This window comes from Oncorhynchus mykiss, chromosome 12, assembly GCF_057628025.1.
Source record: "Oncorhynchus mykiss isolate SJ-2025 chromosome 12, ASM5762802v1, whole genome shotgun sequence".
In the NCBI taxonomy this organism is placed as follows: Eukaryota; Metazoa; Chordata; class Actinopteri; order Salmoniformes; family Salmonidae; genus Oncorhynchus; species Oncorhynchus mykiss.
This window is the reverse complement of record NC_143033.1, coordinates 86,231,841-86,251,583: the sequence shown is the minus strand read 5'-3', so window position 1 is coordinate 86,251,583 and position 19,743 is coordinate 86,231,841. Positions and strand designations below refer to the sequence as shown.

The following is a 19,743-nucleotide window of genomic DNA, read 5'->3' as shown; positions in this document are numbered from 1 at the left end:
GAGAGATAAGGCCTGTGTGACAGACAAACAGCCCTATCGATGTGGCCCACCTTGGGCCAGGGATATCCCAACCCTCCCGTCTCCCCTCCGCCCTCTCTGCTTGGAAAGCTGCCAAGTCAGGACACAGGGTGCCAGAGAGACCAAACCTGTATGGACCAACAGGACCAGCTTCACCCTGCATGGAGGGGAAAGGGGGTATGGAAGGGGGGCACTCTATCAGAACGTGAGCATCTTGACTTCTGACGTCATCTTGTTAACATACTAGGGATTCCCTTCTATGAAGGGAGGGATTCCCCCTCATGATGACCTCGAGTGGGTTTTATTATTAAATTCATATTTTTTCCATTAAGAGCTGCCAAACTTATAAGCAGGCCTCGGTCACACTTTATTTGGATAGTCTGGATTTTCCATCAGTAGATGGTCTACAGATGGTCATACTATCAACAATCTGTTAATAAACAACTCCTTGCTAAGATTATGGTTAGGGTTAGGATTAGGTTAAGAATAAGGGTCAGAGTAAGGTTAGGGTTAGAGTTAAGTTTAGGGTTAGAATAATGGTTAAGGTTAGGGTTAGAGCTAGGGTTAGTAGATAGTTAGTTGAAATGTTACTGATAGTCTGTAGATAGTCCGTATAGCATCTACAAATGGACTATCCAAATAAAGTGTTACCAGGCCCCCACTGACAAATGTCATACTGTATGACCTACTGTAACTCCCCCATCACCCCGTGGCTTAACGTTCACACCATCAGGTCGACCTTGATCCATTTAGGGCCTTGATTGGGTCTTGGTTCTCAAACACTAGAAACTGATGACAGCAACATACGATGAAACAAGTAAATACAGTGCCTTGCGAAAGTATTCGGCCCCCTTGAACTTTGCGACCTTTTGCCACATTTCAGGCTTCAAACATAAAGATATAAAACTGTATTTTTTTTGTGAAGAATCAACAACAAGTGGGACACAATCATGAAGTGGAACGACATTTATTGGATATTTCAAACTTTTTTAACAAATCAAAAACTGAAAAATTGGGCGTGCAAAATTATTCAGCCCCTTTACTTTCAGTGCAGCAAACTCTCTCCAGAAGTTCAGTGAGGATCTCTGAATGATCCAATGTTGACCTAAATGACTAATGATGATAAATACAATCCACCTGTGTGTAATCAAGTCTCCGTATAAATGCACCTGCACTGTGATAGTCTCAGAGGTCCGTTAAAAGCGCAGAGAGCATCATGAAGAACAAGGAACACACCAGGCAGGTCCGAGATACTGTTGTGAAGAAGTTTAAAGCCGGATTTGGATACAAAAAGATTTCCCAAGCTTTAAACAGCCCAAGGAGCACTGTGCAAGCGATAATATTGAAATGGAAGGAGTATCAGACCACTGCAAATCTACCAAGACCTGGCCGTCCCTCTAAACTTTCAGCTCATACAAGGAGAAGACTGATCAGAGATGCAGCCAAGAGGCCCATGATCACTCTGGATGAACTGCAGAGATCTACAGCTGAGGTGGGAGACTCTGTCCATAGGACAACAATCAGTCGTATATTGCACAAATCTGGCCTTTATGGAAGAGTGGCAAGAAGAAAGCCATTTCTTAAAGATATCCATAAAAAGTGTTGTTTAAAGTTTGCCACAAGCCACCTGGGAGACACACCAAACATGTGGAAGAAGGTGCTCTGGTCAGATGAAACCAAAATTGAACTTTTTGGCAACAATGCAAAACATTATGTTTGGCGTAAAAGCAACACAGCTCATCACTCTGAACACACCATCCCCACTGTCAAACATGGTGGTGGCAGCATCACGGTTTGGGCCTGCTTTTCTTCAGCAGGGACAGGGAAGATGGTTAAAATTGATGGGAAGATGGATGGAGCCAAATACAGGACCATTCTGGAAGAAAACCTGATGGAGTCTGCAAAAGACCTGAGACTGGGACAGAGATTTGTCTTCCAACAAGACAATGATCCAAAACATAAAGCAAAATCTACAATGGAATGGTTCAAAAATAAACATATCCAGGTGTTAGAATGGCCAAGTCAAAGTCCAGACCTGAATCCAATCGAGAATCTGTGGAAAGAACTGAAAACTGCTGTTCACAAATGCTCTCCATCCAACCTCACTGAGCTCGAGCTGTTTTGCAAGGAGGAATGGGAAAAAATGTCAGTCTCTCGATGTGCAAAACTGATAGAGACATACAGCTGAAATCGCAGCAAAAGGTGGCGCTACAAAGTATTAACTTAAGGGGGCTGAATAATTTTGCACGCCCAATTTTTCAGCTTTTGTTTGTTAAAAAAGTTTGAAATATCCAATAAATGTTGTTCCACTTCATGATTGTGTCCCACTTGTTGTTGATTCTTCACAAAAAAATACAGTTTTATATCTTTATGTTTGAAGCCTGAAATGTGGCAAAAGGTCGCAAAGTTCAAGGGGGCCGAATACTTTCGCAAGGCACTGTATATCTTGTGTATCCAAATATAGAGAGTGCCTGATGGTGGGGGTCTGTGGGTGACCTGTACCGTAACTATGAGACAGGAGAGGGACATCCATCCTGGCTTTTAATGAGATGAACAGAGATTGAAATATTTAGCTATATTTCCATTTGCTCTGATTCTACAAAACACACAACATGCTGTATCGGCATTTGTATCAGAATACCTGTATGAACGATCTCTCCAGCTTTACGTGAGGAACTTTCTCTATTTTGTGCACCTCCTGTAAGGGAAATAACAAAATGTTTATACTACTGTAAATGCCGGCCCTTGTAATTGAAAAACCGTATAGCCCGGTATGAAATACATTTGTATTAACTGGCTCAATGCTTGTTGGATCTTTCTTTTTTTTTGGCGAGGTAACTTTGAGGAAATCAATAACATCCCCTGTTACCACTCAACAAATGTTGTCACTTTAAACGTGAATGTTATTGATGCACCACCACCATTCTTGCCAGTAGTCAATTAATGCTGAATCAATCTGTGAAAAGCATGAATTGGACATTAGAAATATGACAGTGTGTTCATCCATGCTCATGACAGAGGGGTTACTAGATAAGCAGTGGACCACACCCATGTGTTTACTTTAGAGCAGGGGTACTCAACTCTTACCCTATGAGGTCCGCAGCCTGATGGTTTTCTGTTCTATCTGATAATTAATTGCACCCACCTGGTGTCCCAGGTCTTAATCGGTCCCTTATTAGAGGGGAACAATGAAAAAAATGGAGTGGAACTGTCTTGAAGGCTTCAAGTTGAATTTCAGGGCTCTAGATGTTCACTGCACTTGGGCTTTTGCATTCCCAATTTTTCCCCATTTACTATAGCACCTATGCTATTTCCCATTTATGGCACCTGTCTCAGAGCTAAACGGTATTGTAATGTACTCATTGTGAACATGTGATCTGATCAGCCTTTTATGTTATGTATATGTCATTTAAATGTTATAAGCAGGAGCTGAAGCATTCTGGGAATGATAATAGTGTGTCTTGTTGAGGGAGTATCAAAGATATTGAATTACTGAAAAAACAATAATTAATAGGACAAATCAAAAGGGGAGAAGCCTGAGAGAGAGAGAGAGAGAGAGAGAGAGAGAGAGAGAGAGAGAGAGAGAGAGAGAGAGAGAGAGAGAAAATAGCAATTTTGCTATGGCATGGGCGGTTATCATAAATAGTGGAGGTCCATCTGCTCTGTCCATATGCCCCTGTACTGTACCTCTTTAGCATTATCGTATGTAATATGCAGAACATAGATGAGGACGGTATTCTCTTGGGGTTGTTTGTCTTGGGAGTCATGGTGTCCTCGGTTCAATCCCCGCAAGGAACACTGTATTCCCGGCCATAGCTACAATATTGACAAACTAAAGAGGCTGTTGGTTGCATCCTTCTTGTGACATACAGTCACTTACCAGCTTCATAATTGATTGAAACCGATGCAGGAGGGAATCTCCTCTAACAAATCATATGACAAACCAATAACACCATACAAATTCATACTTCACAGAGTTGAGAAATGACTGTTGACTGGTATGGAGGGGCCTCTAGCAAAAATGATCATGGCAACCCAATCATATATGAATTACACAATGCTAATGTTGAATGCTTCAATTCATAAAGTTCTGATGGGGGAATTGTGTGGCACAAAATGGGTGGCAGAGACGGTGACAGTACTATGGAGCTCATAGACTGAGACGATAGGCTCTATCAGGCATAGAGCAAGCAGGCTTGCATGAATTATCACTCTTTACCAGAGCCTGTACCCGGGATCCACCTAGCCAGTGTCAGCCACTTACCGCCCAAGGAGCAGAAACTCATAAAGGGCCAAAGTGCAAAACCATCAACCAAGCAAAATGAATTCAACAGACAGTACTCTGTGCAGAACATACTGTAGAAGTCAGATAAATGTGAAAACTAATTCAGCAAATATCACTTTACAGAATAGGACTTTTTAACGCTGAGTTGAGTGTGGAAAGTAATATAAAACTGTAGGCAAAAGATTTTGCCTGTGTCACCCTCTAGTGTACAAATGTGCCTCAGTGAAAACAAGTGTCTGTATGGGTTGCGGTCTCCTCCTTCCTCCTGTGTTGCCAGTAAAGCCTGGGTTCTGAACATGAGAACAATTAGGAAGAAAACAAACAATGTAATTTGATTTTATTTTGAGATTGAAGTCCTCCCAGTGGGTATCAAACATTGTCATCAGCAATCAATAACAGTATTCAGCGATGATAATTCAAATGGGGTGTGGTGAACATGGTCTGATGTCTCGTTAGTGTAGCAGACAGACCAGTGGGTGGTGGCCTATATGACCATAACTAGCAATTCATCTACTCACTTGACCAGCTCTACTTAAAGCTAATTGCAAAGCATCAGTTGCAATATGGGAGATCAATAGACAGTAACACAATGCAAGACAGGCTTCAGCAGCTCAAATTGATCGTTTATCTGGCTGATGATGGTGCTGTAAACAGATAGGCATAGAAGATCTGGAATAAGGAAGTTCCACCCAACCAGTCTTCCCATGTCCTCCCTTTCTCTGATCCCATAACATAGGAGCTGCCAGGACTGGGGTCATCATACTATAAACCTTTCAGCTTTGGTCTACAGTAATCATATAAAGTCCTGGAACACTGCAATGGGAGCAGAGAGAGAGAACAGAAAGGAGTCTCTGCTGTGTGAGTGGTGACAGACATCAGCATTGATCTGAGTGATAACTGTTGGAGGATGGAGGGAATTGAGATCTACAGGATGACACAAGGTGGGCGATTTCTGGTCCACTTTTCCACTTGCTTGCCATCATAGGTGTTCTGGAGAGCGTCCCTGACCTGAAGGGGCATACACATTGTTGAGACCATTTGTGTCAATTTCAAAACGTGTCAATTTCAGTGATGTAAACAAACTGGCTGAAGTTGACAGTTCTGCAACTTCAGAGGAGAAAGCTTCCAGTACTCACATCCTTTTCCATGGGGAAGCCACCTGTTTCCAGCTTGGAGAAGACCAGCTCCCCGTTGATCTCCAACTCAAAGCTGCCTGCAGAAACAACAGCATCACACCTCTCTTCAAAACAAATGTAGGTTTAACCTTGATGGATACATACACAAAACAGGTATGAAAACTGGTATTTTACCAAAAAGAATAGGTAAATATTACAACAATACATTTCACTGTAGCCACCGTGCTTCTACATCTGCATTTGTTGCTCTTTGGGGTTTTAGGCTGTGTTTCTGTATAGCACTTTGTGACAACTGCTGATGTAAAAAGGGCTTTATAAAATAAATGTGATTGATTGGTTATCCAGCTAACCTTTTCGTCCTACAAAGCCTGACACCTCCGCTCCAGGAAACTCCACAGCGACAGCCTGCTGAAGTTTCTTGTAGCGGGGCTCGTACCCTCATTGGCCACTGAAACAGTGATAGAAAACCAAAACTGCGATGAATAATTAAAACGGCATAAAAACAAACAACATACAGACTCAACCTGTGTTAAAAGGTATGGCAGTTGCTGAATTTTTCCATAGTTTGCATAATAGAAATGTTCCATGACTTCCAGTTTCCGGCTTCGTTGTTAAACAAACGCATCCTCCCAAATATAAATGAACATAAACCTACCAGTACTCCACTCTGATCTGCACCACACCCATGGCTTTTGACCCAGATTCTTCTCCTCACTCCTTTCTTCTTGATTGTGCTTCGCTGACGTAAAGGTGTTTTGACTGAGGTTGGAGGAGTAAGAAACCTCAATATGAAAATACAATAGGAGCAATCGTAACCTGCCTCCTTAGTTATGAGTAAGTCTAAAAGGGTATATTGGATTACATCTTTACTGTCCCAGGTAGGGTTGGGTCAGTGATCAACTGAAACAGGCAAGTTACTACACGATAGTTACAAAAACCATTGACAATAGAGACACCAAAGGCTCATCATCCTGAGTTATTTGAAGTTTCTATCCTGTTCTTTAGTAATGGATAAGTTCTAGGAAAACATTGAAACGTGTATTGAGACAATAATATAGCTGGGCAGGGTAATGGATTCCATGTGTGTAGTGTCAAGACCATAACATGCAGGAACAACACCTCCACAAAATGTCATATCTGAGAGGATCTATTCTAGTGACTTGGAAACATTTCAGTTAACAGAAGTACATAGCTAGCTTGATGGCACTGGTATTTTGAGCTGAACACCAGTTAATTCAGGAAGAAAACTGAAATGGAAATTCCAATTGCCCTGAACATCGATTCAATGTGGATTTATAATTTCAGTTTACTTCCTGAATCAAATTAATTTAAATTGACCACAAACCTGCTTAACACATTCAATACAGGAAGAAAAACTCACACTTTACTTTAGCCAGTCAGCAGGGTTTGATCAATGCAGGCGCAATGTATGAAACGTACCAAGATGCTTTATGCTCCAAAGGCTTTTCTCTTCCTACTGCAGTTGTCATGGCTGGCTCTGTTGACATTACAGCGTGGGTGTAGCCTACAGCTGTTCCCATTATAGAATGATCACATGACAGTGGCATTCAATGTCTGGATGTGAGCATCAACAAGTGAGTAATTACTGAGACCTGAGTAACACACCTGAGGTGCTATGTTGCCATGGGGATGTACTGTTTGTGGAGTTCAGACCTGTGAATGAGCCAATACTCTAATAATATGGTAATATGTTGTTACATAGCCCTTTAGAACTGACATGTTCTCCATTCTAATGGAGTTGAGTAGTTATTACAGAAGTGAAACAAAGAGAAGAAAAAACATGCTAAGTAGTTTTGAGCATGACACGTTAAGACAATACTAACATATTTATAGAGTTAAATAATAACTTTATTTTGTGATAGAAGTTCTTCTAATGGGTATCATACTTGACAGCCCTGGGCAACAGAAAAAAAACAGTATTCAGAGATGATATTCAATAAACTGTGCGCATAAACAGGGGCTGATGAGGTGTCGTTAGTGATAGACAGACCGGTAAGAGATGGCTTTCAAAACAACTTAGGATTTATCTACTTGCAAGGTCAGCTCTACTAATAGTTCAGCTGATCATATATAAAAGCCACTGAGTCAATGAAAATGCATTATCTATGATTCAGTGGCAGTATACAATTGCAAATTCACAAGAGGTTTGGTTACTACGGTGTTTCTCATGTTTCGGCTAAAGAGAACAGTTCAAAACAGAGATATAGTTCACTGTTAAAGACTAGCTATAGATGGACATAACTGAAGAAAAAAACCCTGATTACATCCAAGTTCCGACATTGATACACTAGTTTTAAAGATACATAAAAGTTGTAGTGACAGAACTGAACAAAACAAAAACATTAAAAGTCTAAGCTTCAACCTTGATTAAAGTGTCTCCACTTTAGAACACGTCTTATTAAATACATTGACAAACATTGCATTGACAGGTTCAAGCAGCACGTTCATCATCATAGTAGGGTACAGGATACAAGTTGTGAAACAGGGCTTATGATGCTTAGAGCTAGGTGATAGAATTATTTTCAGAGGGCTGAAAATTATTGAGCTCCTTCCTTTCTTGCTTTTGGTACTCAATAACATTTATCTTTTACGTTCATCAAAACTTTGTTTATGTCTGGCCAATGATGGTGCTGTATTATTTGAGAGGAATTAGAACAATCAGGCAGTAACTGTCTGCCAGGCAATGAGGCTTTCGGAATAAAATAGGGTGCTCCCCTCAACCCGTCTGCCCCTCGATCTTACGGTCTCCTCCATTTCTCTGATCCCATTACATAGGAGCTGCCAGGACTGGGGTCATCATACTATAAACCTTTCAGCTTTGGGCTAGAGTAATCATATAAGTCCTGGAACACCTCAATGGGAGCAGAGAAAGAGGGGAGAGAGAAGGCACAACAAAACCTTACGACAGGTTGTACTCTAAATCAAAGACAGTGGTCTTAGTCCAACTCTGCTAGTGTAGTTTCAACAGAGAGTCGTGTGTCACCCTCATGCCCGGTTAGTGCAAAGGCTGAGTGAGTAATGACAGTGGCAGTGATGGATGCTCACTGTCCTGTCTTCAGCATGCTGCTGTCAGGCGAGGGCAGGGTTGGAGAATAGAGGGAGAGGAGATCTACAGGATGACACAAGGCGGGCGGCTCTTGGTGATCTTCTCCACTGGCTTGCCATCATGGGCTTTCTGTATAGCATCCATGATCTGCATGGGGACAAGACATATTGTGTCATTGGGGTTAGTCATTGGCAGTTGACACACACAGTGTGTCAGACATTAAAATGACAGCCTTGTAAGAAGTTAACAACTTACGTCGTCTTCATATGGGAAGCCGCTTGTTTCGAGCTTGGAGAAAACTACTTGCCCGTTGATCTCAATCTCAAAACTGCCTGCAGAAACAAAAGCATCTAATCAAGGAAAACAATGTAGTCTGAGAATATAGTAGAAACATACACTCACCAGCCAGTTTATTAGGTACACCACCATGTTCAAGAAAATGGTCCACTCCTACAGACAGTGAGTCATGTGGCCAGCTATATAAAGCAGGCAGACCGGCACAGGCATTCAGTTGCTGTGCAACTGGATGTTAGAAAAATGGGCAAAACAAGTGACCCAAGTGACTTTGAGTGCGGTATGATCGTTGGTGCCAAGCACATCGGATTGAGAATCTCTGAAACGGCCTCCTGGGCTTTTCAACGACAACAGTGTCTAGGTTCTCCAGAATGTTGCCACAAACCAAAACAATCCAGTCAGCAGCAGTCCTGTGGGCAAAAACAGCTCATTCATGAGAGTTCAAAGGAAAATATCAAGAATCGTGCAAGCTAACAGGCGGGCCACAAACAGACAAATAACGTCCCAGTACAACAGTGGTGTGTAGAATGGCATTTTAGAACGCACCGATCCTTGTCACGGATGGGCTGTTGCAGCAGACATCCACACCGGGTTCCACTCCTATCAGCTAAACACAAGAAGAAACGTCTCCAGTGGGCACGCGACTGCCAACACTGGACAATTGAGAAGTGGAAAAACGTCACCTGGTTCGACAAATCCCGGTTCCTGTTGCTTTATGCTGATGGCAGAGACAGGATTTGGCGTAAGCGGCATGAGTCCATAGACCCATCCCAATGGACACCCACTGGTGTCAATGGTACAGGTGGTGTACCACGATCCAATCTGCAGCAACTGCATGATGCCATCGCATCAGTGTAGACCAACATCCCTTTGGAATGTGTCCGACTTGAAGAATCCATTCCCCCAAATAATTCAGGACGTTCTGGAGGCAAAGGGGGTCCGTGTGGCAGTGCGCTCCCATCACTGCCACTGCCACTGTCATTACTCACTCACCCGTTGCACTAACCCGGCATGAGGGTGACACACACCTCTCTAATAAACTGTCCAGTGAGTATATAGCTACACAGAAGAACATGTAACGATGTCAAAATGCTTCACATTATTAGTGTACTTACCAACACTGTACGTACCTGTATTGTCTGTAGTAGGCTGTGGAAAGGACCAACTTACCTTGCCTTCCTACGAAGCCCGACACTTCCGCTTCAGTGAATTCCGCGGTGACAACCCGCGCGAGCTCCTGATAGCGGGGCCCGTACCCTCATCCACCGCTAAAGACAACGACAAAACAAAAACACAGCTTGGTGATGAATAATTAACCCTAAAGTAGTTGGGGGGGAAATGTCCAAGCAATGTCTAAGGTAAACATTCATCAACTAACGTTAGCTAGCATAAAACATAGCCCGTTTCATAATAAAAGAGTGGGTACTTTGCGCTATGAAGGTGGCTAGTTCGAGCTGGTAGCTACAGTAGCTACCTAAAGTGTATTGAAGCTGCTTTAAAAAAAATGGGAATAATCCAATAAATGGAAAATAAACATACCAGTATTCGACTTTGACTTGCACACCCATGGCTGTTGAAGAAACTAGCTAGCTTGCTAGTTCCTTCTTCTCGATAAGCTGATTCAGGTTTGACCTAAAGACACGATTGTGTAACACAGATGCTAAAAAGGCGACATAGCTAGCTAAAGCGTATGAACAGAGAAATGCTGTTGATTGGTGTAACCAGAGGTGGGAGGAGCGAGAAAAAGCAGGAAGAAAATACTAGCAGGGACCTGTTCCAATACTTTTGAAATGCATCCATCCTTTCACTTTCTTCTTCCCTTCTTTGAGATGATTGATAATCTGTTTGAATGGCAAATACTATAGACATATAGGTGAGGTTTGGGTCGTTATTGGTGACACTGCAATGAACAATCCAACTTTGTAGCAAAAATCAATTGCAGTAGCAGTATTTGTAAACAATGGACAATTGTAGTAGTTTGCCATTTTTTTTCTAGGAATGCTGTCAAAATTAATGTTTGGTATGCAAGATTGCAGTTTTTACCTACCGGAATCAGACTGCACCAATCAATTAAGAACATGCTTCACAACATGATGTATATACTTGCCTCTCAGTAATGGGCAAGTCAACATAAAATAATAACTGTACAGATGTACTGCATCAATGACAAAGGTGGGCTGGGCAGATGACAAACTCAGACGGATGAGTCATGTCATAAAGTAGGGTATTTTTCTTCCTTATCTTTTACTTTTGCAAGGTATGCTGACTCAGCGGAGTGGCTTGTTGATTGATGTCTCTTTAACTGCAATAAATGGCTGGCTCCTTACTTATGCTGCATTCATAACCAAGTGGGGAAGTAGTATTTACCACATATACGACTGGTAAAAATCCAGTTGAAGGGCCCTCCAACTGGTAATTACTATTGGGAAGCTAGTCTGCCATCCCTGAGCTCCAACTTCTCCCACATGCTGAACTCTGACATCACCTACTAAGGAAATTTCCTTGATACCAGCATTTTCAGAAGTATATTTTTTTTATTTAACCTTTATTTTATCAGTGAGTCATACTGAGACCAAGGTTTATTTTACAGATTAGCCCTGAATTACATAAATTACAGAAAATACACACATCAAAATACAAAATGCAAGCAGAAAGAAAAATACAGTCATAAAAAACAAACACATTCATCTGTAATAAGGTCCTCAATCCACTTTCTGAATTGGCCTAGAGACCAATTTCTCCACAATTAAGGTGCAAGAAAACTCAGTAGAGACCAAAGGAATTTCCAGAGTTAGCCATCCCTGAAACCGGGTGTGGTAGCTCGTATGTCTAAAGTTTAGTAATGATGTTAAGTACAGTGGGTCTTTTTGTAAAATAGCTTTATAAATTAAAACATAGCAATATATCAACCTATGTGACATCAAAGAGGGCCAACCAACATTCTAGTAGAGAAAGCAGTGATGAGTACTAAAATTGTCGCCCGTAATAAATCGCAGTGCGCTATAATAAACTGCAACTAACAGCTTTAATGAAGTGGCAGCTGCATTTATATAGATGATGTCGCCATAGTCTAGGACCGATAGGAATGTCTACTGAATAATCTACTTTCTACTAAACCTATTTTTATTCTCAGTTTATTCTCATGCATTCAATTCATATTTACAACTTCACAACTCGTAATTACCATCTTCCCATTTGGCTTTAAACACACCATTATTACGGCTTATTACTGCGCACCTTCAGACTCATAAAGACATCACAAGTCATCATGGCAAGTGTCCACTCCCTTCAGAGTAAAAGCTACACCCCAGTCTTTCAGGAACTTGTTGTAAGCTAGAAGTAAAAGGACTGTTATTGGGCATTGGCATGATGACTAAAATGAGTTGGATTGTAACAATTTTGGGGAGAAACGAAGCACAGATAAAGCTTAAGATGAAGAGAAATGGCAACCAAAGATTCATCAACATGTGGTAAGTTTTTTCATCTCAATTGTCTTACATATCAACTTTAGAAAAAGGTTGTACTGTATATAAAGGACAATTTACACATGGCTTGTGAAGTTGTTTTTAATGACTTTAGCATCAATCAGTGTAAAAGTATTACTCTAACCCTAACATGGCCAGTTTAATGTAAGTTAAGATGATTAACTGCCCTCTATCAATGTGGTGCGTGTACTGATATTTCTAGGCAACATTACCATTACTTATAGCAACTATTCATGTTTTTATGATATCCCCATGTACTGTATGTATACTATGTGTGGCAGGTACATACTGTGTGTGGCAGGTACATACTGTGTGTGGCAGGTACATACTGTGTGTAGCAGGTACATACTGTATGTAGCAGGTACATACTGTGTGCAACATGTGACAGACATCTGATCAAGTTGTCAATACGCTGATACACCACGTTATCAGTATTTTCATAGTGGCGTAATACACACACAGCTGCATGTTATCTGTGTCTGTTTGTGTATGCACTGTACTTGTGACTATAAGTGTGTGTGTGTTTATGTATGTACTTGTTACTGTACATGTTTGTGTTTGTGTGTGTACTTGTGACTACGTGTGTGTGTGTGTTTGTGTGTGTACTTGTGACTATAAGTGTGTGTGTACCTGTGACTGTACGTGTGTGTGTTTGTGTGTACTTGTGACTATGTGTGTGTGTTTGTGTATGTACTTGTGACAACGTGTGTGTTTGTGTGTGTACTTGTGACTGTACGTGTGTGTTTTTTACAATTTATTCGTAAATCATTGTGGGAATGACAGTCCCTTTAAAATGGAAGCCTAATGTCAACACAAAATGTGCACTAGCATGAACAGTAACTCTCACGACTCTTGTTTGTGTGTCTCTCAGACCTGAAAGTTATCCTTCTTGGCGGCAGAAACTCTGGGAAGAGCGAAGTAGGCAATGTGCTGCTGGACAGGGAGGAGTTTGTCATCAAGGAGCGGACCACGTGGTCTAGGAGGGTGGGAGAGGTGGCAGGTGGGTGGGTTACTGTGGTGGACACACCTGGCCGGTGTTGTGACTTCAGGGTGCAGGACACGCCTCAGCTGGTGAAAAGGGAGATAGTGCGCAGTGTCTCTCTGTCCACCCCGGGACCCCATATTTTCCTTATCGTCATTGAGGCACACTCAGTGTTCTGTGAGAAGCGTCGCAGGGCTGTAGAGGAGCACCTGGCCCTCCTCAGTGAGAGAGTGTGGAGTCACTGTATGGTCGTCTTCACCTGCAGTGACTGGAATGGACACCTGCACAAGTCAAGAGAGGAGGCACGGCCCCCCTGTGGCTGGTGGAGAAATGCAGTCATAGGTATCACTGCCTCAACTTGAAGAGTGGACCAGGTGGAAATCAGGTCACAGAGCTGTTCAGGAAGATGCAGAGACTGGTGACAGAAAATAGTCACAGCAATTTTAAAATGGAGGGACTGCTTTTACAAGAGGTGGAGGAAAAGAAGAGGATAGTGGAGCAAAGGGCTCAGCAGAGATTGATGAAGATGCAGAAACAGAGTTCTCTGCTCAATGGTGAGTTATCACTGAGATGGTTCTTAGGACACAATGCTTTGACATATTGCCAACAGTAGATTTTAGAATATTTCTGTTCTATCAGGGCTCTACAGTGCGACCATTTTACTCACATATGTGCCAAAATATTTTGCTGTGAGACTTGGAATTCAAAAATGAAGGATTCTAGCTTTATTACCTCAAATGTGAACAACTACAAATACCTAGGTGTCTGGCTAGACTGTAAACTCCCCTTCCAGAATCATATTATACATCTCCAATCCAAAATTGATCCAGAATCGGCTTCCTATTTCACAACCAAGCCTCCTTCCAAACATACCCTCGTAAAATTGACTATCCTACCGATCCTCGACTTCAGCGATGTAATTTACAAAATAGCCTCCAACACTCTGCTCAGCAAACTGGATGCAGTCTATCACAGTGCCATCCGTTTTGTCACCAAAGCCCCATATACCACCCACCACTGCGACATGTATGCTCTCGATGGCTGGCCCTTGCTACATATTCGTCACCAGACCCACTGGCTCCAGGTCATCTATAAGTCTATGCTAGGTAAAGCTCTGCCTTATCTCAGCTCACTGGTCACCATAACAACACCCACCCGTAGCACGCGCTCCAGCAGGTATATCTCACTGGTCATCCCCAAAGCCAACACCAACTTTGGCCAACTTTCCTTCCAGTTCTCTGCTGCCAATGACTGGAACGAATTGCAAAAATGGCTGAAGTTGGAGACTTATATCTCCCTCACTAACTTTAAGCATCAGCTATCTGAGCAGCTAACCGATCGCTGCAGGTGCACACAGCCCATCTGTAAATATCCCATCAAATCTACCTACCTCATCCCCATATTGTTTTTATTTACTTTGTTGCTCTTTTGCGCACCAGTATTTCTACTTGCACATCCTCATCTGCACATCTATCACTCCCTTGTTAATTTTCTAAATTGTAATTACTTCTCTACTATGGCCTATTTATTGCCTTACCTCCTTACTCCATTTGCACACACTGTATATAGACTTTTTCTTTTGTGTTATTGACTGTACGTTTGTTTATGTGTAACTCTGTGTTGTTGTTTGTGTCGCACTGCTTTGCTTTATCTTGGCCAGGTCACAGTTGTAAATGAGAACTTGTTCTCAACTGGCCTTCCTTGTTAAATAAAAAATAAAAAATAAATCAATATTTCTCATTGTGCTGCTACATTTCATTGTGTGCTCCTACATTTTCCAACTTAGGCGCACATGTGCTCCTTGTAAAAAATGACAACGTTATGCACTATCTATTATGATGTTGCATTGTTTCCTTCTTTTCTACCAGGGGAGTCATGTCATCTCTCCGAAATCAGAGTCGTACTGCTTGGAGCTCGGGGCTCAGGGAAGAGTTCAACAGGAAACACCATCCTGGGTCAAGGAGGAAGCTTTGAGGTCAGAAGGAGAACAGATGAATTACTTCTCTCAGAATAGCCCTGTTTTTGACAGACAGGAGATAGTGTGTAGTGTATCTCTTTGCTCCCCTGGTCCACATGCCCTCCTGCTGATGGTGCGTGTGGACCGGTCCTTCACATAGACCTACAGGAGAGCTGTGCAGGAGCACCTAGAGCTCATCACAGACACAGTCTGGGCTCACATCATCGTCCTGTTCAACCATCGAGCAGCACATTGAGAGTGAGGGGGAGGCCCTCCAGAGGCTTGTCGAGAAGTGTGGCAACAGATACCACGTGTTGGACAGTAAGAACCAGGGGACTGGTGCACAGGTCACTGACCTGCTACAGAAGATAGAGGAGATGCTGGTGGAGGATAGGTTGAGGTTGGAGGTTCTACGGAGAAGAGAACAGGTTGGGAAGAGTCTCACAGTGATGCAGGAGCCAGAGATGGATGGAGTGATGGGAGAGGGCAGAGAGGTCCTTGTAGCAAACCACACAGATGCTCCCTTTCATGATGGTAAGCAAGACTGATGCACATTAGATAGAACTTACAGTGCATCATTTTACTATTTATTCTGACAGAGCTCTCTTGTGTTGCAGCATGTGAGGTGGCTAGTTCAGAGGACCTTCTAACCCCAGATGACTCAGGAGCCCCAGACTTTGGTGGACAGGAGTTGGCACTACCAGAGGCCAGTGGAGGATGGTGGACTGAAGCAAATCACTCCATCCTGGATGTGGAGGGGTTTCTGTCCAGCATGGCCAGTGTGCTTCAGGGGAATCAGGAGGGGCTGATGTGGAACATGGGGGGGCAGACAGACGCTAGTGGTGACCCTCCCAGACTGTCTCCACACTGGACCTACTCAGAGCCATCATCTGAGATGGAATGGACAGAATGGTAGAAAACCAGTCACCCTGTTCTCTCCAGGACACCAAGCTCTCCTCCTGGTCCAGCAACCCAAAGAACCAGAAAAAAATGCTGGTGAAGAAAGACATAGTTGATATACAGTCCCTTCGACACCCCAGGCTGAGGGACAGGACCCTCAAGGAGATTGCCAGAACAGGAGGCCTGCAGGCCTTGACTGACCAATGGGGGAACAGTAATTTGGAGGAGCTTGAATCCTTCATTGACTCCTATTTTGAAATGGTGTGGAAGAAAACCATGGGGTCTTTCATAGTAGAGGAGGACGACTGTCTCACCAGCAACAGCCCAGAGCTGAATGATGTTGGGGAGGATCTTGTAAATAATGGTGACCAGGAGGTGCTGTCATCCATTGACAATAAGCGGTCTAAGCTGGACATCCTGGAAGGCATGCAGAGAGACTTGCTGGACCTCAGACAGAGTCTGGATCACAGCTGTGACGTCATACAGGAACTCAGTGACAAAAGTAAAGCAACACAGAAGCCTGCTGTTCCCTCTGATGCAGGGGAGGCAGAAGTGGAGGAAAGTTGCTAGAGGAGAGATGTTCAACAATAACTAACATAAATGATAAGTTATAGATTGGTTTGTTTTATCTAAATATGCCCTAACATCATTGTTCAGGTAACAACTAATTAACAGTATTGATTTATTGATGGAGTTAATGCTAATGGTGAGGCAGTATTTTAACTTCATGATGTCATATGTTTCCACAAGGGGGAGCCCTCTGACAAGCAATTGTGGCGGGGTTGGTCTCCTGCATAGGTTACTGTATCTATTCACTACATGAAATATTTCACTCCATTATTATGCAAGACACCAGTCATTTTAAATCAGTTATTGTTGATAATTTCCTAGATGATTATTTTATTTATCTTATGAGGCTTGTATAAAGACAGACATATCAGGGTCCAGATGACAGCACATGTGTCATGCCATAAAAGTAACATATTATATATATCATGAAACATATCATGCCATCCACGGGGCGACTCTTTTTTTGTGTTTGCTCATGAGACTTGTTCGAGTCAATGTAAAAAGAATTGGATGAAAAACTGTCTGACTGTGCTGTGATGACTGTCTGCAGGTGCTGCAGCCCCAGCCTCAGCCCACTGGCTGATGACTCATCTCTCTACAGCAGAAGCAGAACATGTACAGTAGAACTGGGCTGATTCACAACTGGAAGGGAAATACTGTAGGTCTTCACATTGGGTAGCTACTGTTCATAATTAAGGGCATGGAGTTTTTCCTCTTCAGGTCACATGGTTAGGAAACACTTCAGGTGCTATTCACAATTGCTCTCCATCTTGCAACATGCTGAGGTGTGTGAGAGGGAGAGAGAAAGAGTGAGAGAGAAATGGGGAGGAATAGTAAGAGAGAGAGGGAGAGCAAGAGAGAGAGATGCAGAAACAGAGCATGTCCTAAATTACCTTCAATCTCCAGTTAATGAAAAACAGGAAGTTGGTTCAGGCAGACCAGACATTGTGTTAGCTGAGAATACCATAAAGCTGGAAGGCTACATTTCTAAACCCTTTCAGAATTTGTCCAAGAGCCAGAGAGATGAGTCACACAGACACATACAGCGGCTAATAGATTTCTGGCTGGGTAAGTAAACACTTTGCAAAGCCTGGTGCAGTCAAGGTCAATCTCTATCTACCTTTAAAGCCAACATGTAAGAACCTCAAAGTAAAGTGTTTTTATAGGGCAATTTTTGTTGAAATCCGGAAATGGGAAGACATTAAAAAAAAATGTTTTTGCCAAGATATTATTTTTTGGACCCTCTGAACAAGGTTACAACGTTGACAGATTAATAAAAAAATAGATGTTTTATTGTCACATACACCAGATAGGCAGTACTGTAAAAAATATTGATAGTCAGACATTGTAGAATTGCTGAAACTTAGGCCAAAAACCAGCCAGACAATTGTACTTTCCTCTCAATACTGTTTTTTGTCAACCTCTAGTTTAACTCTCTACATCCAATATTCACCTTTGTCAATAGCAACACTGGGTTATTTTAGAGTAAAGAAATCCCACAGCCACAAAGTGAGGCTCTTGGGGCATAAATGCACTTGTTTAATTTCTGACACATAGCCTCGGCATCCAGTCTCTTCCCTGGCCTGGTGTGTTTTTCCCTACTCAGACTAGAAGTTCCATTCTGGGAGCATGCATTATGCAGAGATCCCCAGACTGCTTGGAGAGAGTGAGGAGGGTCCCACCTGGTGTGTTCAGAGTGCATCTCCCCACCGCCCACCTTACTGGCCAATGGGAGAGAGGGTTGTGACTGCCATCCCAGCATAGCCTGGACTGGAGAGAAAGGAGAGTAAGTACAAAGTGGTAAACAGAGAGGATATGGGATGTTTTAATATGTTGTAATATGAACCACGGCTCTCAAACAACAGATGTAAACTCCACTCTTAGGAAAAAAAGGGTTCCAAAAGGGTTCTCCGGCTGTCCCCAAAGGAGAACCCTTTTGGGTTCCATATAGAACCCTCTGTGGAAAGGGTCTCCTATGGGGACAGCCGGATAACCCTTTTAGGTTCCAGATAGCACCTTTTTTTCTAAGAGTGTACAAGGGAGGAGGAAGGGAAAGAGTGGTGATGAGCAGATTTGGTGTTTGCAAGACTTCCTCCCACTGTGAGCCAGAGGTGACTTGTTTGCAATCATGATCTCTTTATCTCTGTCAGTCTCTCTCTGCATCTCACTGCATTATTCCCTCATGAATATCAATCCCCCTTTTATCCACTCCTCCCTCTCTTTCCCGCTCTCTTGCTTTATCATCCATCCTCCTTTAGCCTCCAACAGCCTAACGCAGCAGGCATAGAAAGACGTCTGAGCGAAGTTCCCACTTCCGATGTTCAGGGGAAACTGAAGTTAGGTTGAAAATACTCCATCCCCGTAAAGCAGATGTTAGCATGTCCTGGTGACTCAGCATAGGATAGTCCTTCAGTCACTAGTCTTCTTCTCTTCCTCTCTCTATCCACCCCCCCCCCCCCCCACCCCAATCTTACAGCTCCAGTTGTGAGTCTCAGCCCTCCCCACTCATTAAAAAAGATTTGCAGCTTGGACGGAAGCTGGAGAGAAATGGATCTCTCAGCGTGATGGCGATGCAGTGGCCCAGGAGACAGTCTTGAGCCCACATTCATCTCCATTAGTAGGACAGCCCAGCGACCCCCCCCCACACACACACACACACACATACGGGATCACGTTTCACCGCCTGCTATTTTTCCAGGTGGAGAGAGAGGATGGGAAAAGGAGGTAGGGAGAGAAGCATCCATGGAGAGGGAGGGAGAGAGAGGGATGATTTAGACTTTGTGAAAAATAAATCAGCCATCCTTCCCTTCCCCTCTCCACGCTCCAATGTCATGACCCCCCAAGGGGTCAATGTCTGTCTGAGGTGGTACACTGTAGATCAGGGGGAGGGCTGAACCTCTATACCTCATAAAGAGTGCATCTTGATATGTATAGGGCCATATGCTTTCTGATTTCATATGAATAAAAACAAGCTGTTATTAAAAAGCTGCTGGACACAACTGTCATAATGTTTATCTACTAAAAATATATTTAGATCGATATAATAACA

General features: G+C 42.8%; 3 pseudogenes across 5 annotated transcripts; 1 reads left to right on the top strand and 2 right to left on the bottom strand.

The window, feature by feature from the left end:
• Nucleotides 1–4,623: 4,623 nt before the first annotated feature.
• LOC110538657 (migration and invasion enhancer 1-like) lies at nucleotides 4,624–7,099 on the bottom strand (annotated as a pseudogene). 3 transcript variants are annotated; one of them, XR_016485372.1, is made up of 5 exons: nucleotides 6,880–6,988; nucleotides 6,095–6,198; nucleotides 5,790–5,887; nucleotides 5,440–5,516; nucleotides 4,624–5,311 (listed from the first exon to the last, which is right to left on the bottom strand). The product of XR_016485372.1 is annotated as a migration and invasion enhancer 1-like, transcript variant X2 (transcript). The 3 variants fall into 3 exon arrangements; XR_016485373.1 differs by having other exon boundaries at nucleotides 6,821–6,924; XR_016485371.1 differs by lacking the exon at nucleotides 5,790–5,887 and having other exon boundaries at nucleotides 6,880–7,099.
• A 187-nt stretch (nucleotides 7,100–7,286) lies between these two features.
• On the bottom strand, nucleotides 7,287–10,548 carry LOC110538658 (migration and invasion enhancer 1-like; annotated as a pseudogene). The gene is made up of 4 exons (XR_002475790.3): nucleotides 10,340–10,548; nucleotides 9,971–10,068; nucleotides 8,762–8,838; nucleotides 7,287–8,653 (listed from the first exon to the last, which is right to left on the bottom strand). The product of XR_002475790.3 is annotated as a migration and invasion enhancer 1-like (transcript).
• Nucleotides 10,549–12,134: 1,586 nt separating this feature from the next.
• On the top strand, nucleotides 12,135–16,715 carry LOC110539000 (GTPase IMAP family member 8-like; annotated as a pseudogene). The gene is made up of 4 exons (XR_016484785.1): nucleotides 12,135–12,270; nucleotides 13,157–13,821; nucleotides 15,136–15,758; nucleotides 15,842–16,715. The product of XR_016484785.1 is annotated as a GTPase IMAP family member 8-like (transcript).
• The last annotated feature ends 3,028 nt before the right edge of the window (nucleotides 16,716–19,743 follow it).